The sequence below is a fragment of the Octopus bimaculoides genome, chromosome 6 (assembly GCF_001194135.2).
Source record: "Octopus bimaculoides isolate UCB-OBI-ISO-001 chromosome 6, ASM119413v2, whole genome shotgun sequence".
NCBI classification, from domain to species: domain Eukaryota; kingdom Metazoa; phylum Mollusca; class Cephalopoda; order Octopoda; family Octopodidae; genus Octopus; species Octopus bimaculoides.
In genome coordinates, this window is record NC_068986.1 from 29,984,859 (window position 1) to 29,986,205 (window position 1,347).

Here is a 1,347-nt window from a genome sequence, read left to right on the forward strand (position 1 = left end):
ATTCCATTTTGTCTTTATTTCAGTTATTCTTTCTACTCCACCCTCTTTCTTCTTCATCTCTCATGGTCTCACACTTATGCATTTCTATTTCTTCTCTTTTTCTGCCTTTCAATGTATATGTATATATATTTCCTTTGCTTTTTTTTTCCCCAATCTAAATCAACCTGCACTTCTTCTCTTCATTTCCCACCACTTTTCCCACACACACACAAGGGTGCACACACAGATAGACACATTCATGCACACAGGTGGCTTCCATTCAGTTTCCACCCACCAATTTCCTGTAAGCATGGCCATAATTGCAGCAGAGTGCATCAACATTTTCAATATTGTCTTCACTTGGTGAACTCTATGTAAATATAGAAAATTTGAATTCTGTGTAGTTTAGACTGAAATTTAAACATTGTTGTTGGAGATTTTATGGAATCTGAGAAATTTTGAATTTCTCTTATTTATTTTGAGGTGAAAATGGTTCTAGTTGTGTGTCTATAAATGCAACCAGCTGAGACACACTATCCCAGAAAAATATATATTTTATATATACATATATATATCTTGAATTGTTTATTGACTCAATCTAATTGCTATAATGAGTTGTATCATATTGGTCTAAATTTAATTAATATAATTAATAGTGCAATGTAGTGTGATTGCTGCTTTAAGATGAATTCCTGTTGTAGATTTAGAAAGATAGAGTATATATTTATATATGTATATATATATATATGCATGTATATATATTTGTATATATATGTGTATATATAGACATATATATACAGAGAGAGAGAGGGGGAGAGAGAGAGAGAGAGGAGAGAGACAGAGATAGAGATAGAGAGAAAGGTACCATTTTCATATGGGTGGTGAAGTCAGATGTTGCTATTTGTATTTGCACACAGACATCCATGCATATATATCTGTATATGCTTTATGTGCAATGTCAATGTGCAGTGCATATGTAATACAAAGTGAAAATGGGTTGAAAGAAAATTGAGTGTAGGAGGAATTAGATGCAGTGCACCGCCTAGTACTTATTCTATCGATCGCTTTTGCTGAATTGCAAAGTTACGGAGATGTAAACACACCAGCATTGGTTGTCAAGCAATGTTGGTGGGGACAAAGACAGACATACAAACATATACACACACACACATACATATATATACATACATATATATGACGGGCTTCTTTCAGCTTCCGTCTACCAAATCCACTCACAAGGCTTTGATCAGCCCGAGGCTATAGTAGAAGACACTTGCCCAAGGTGCCACACAGTGGGACTGAACCCAGAACCATGTGGTTAGGAAGCAGGCTTCTTACCACCCACAGCCCACCTATATATATATATAT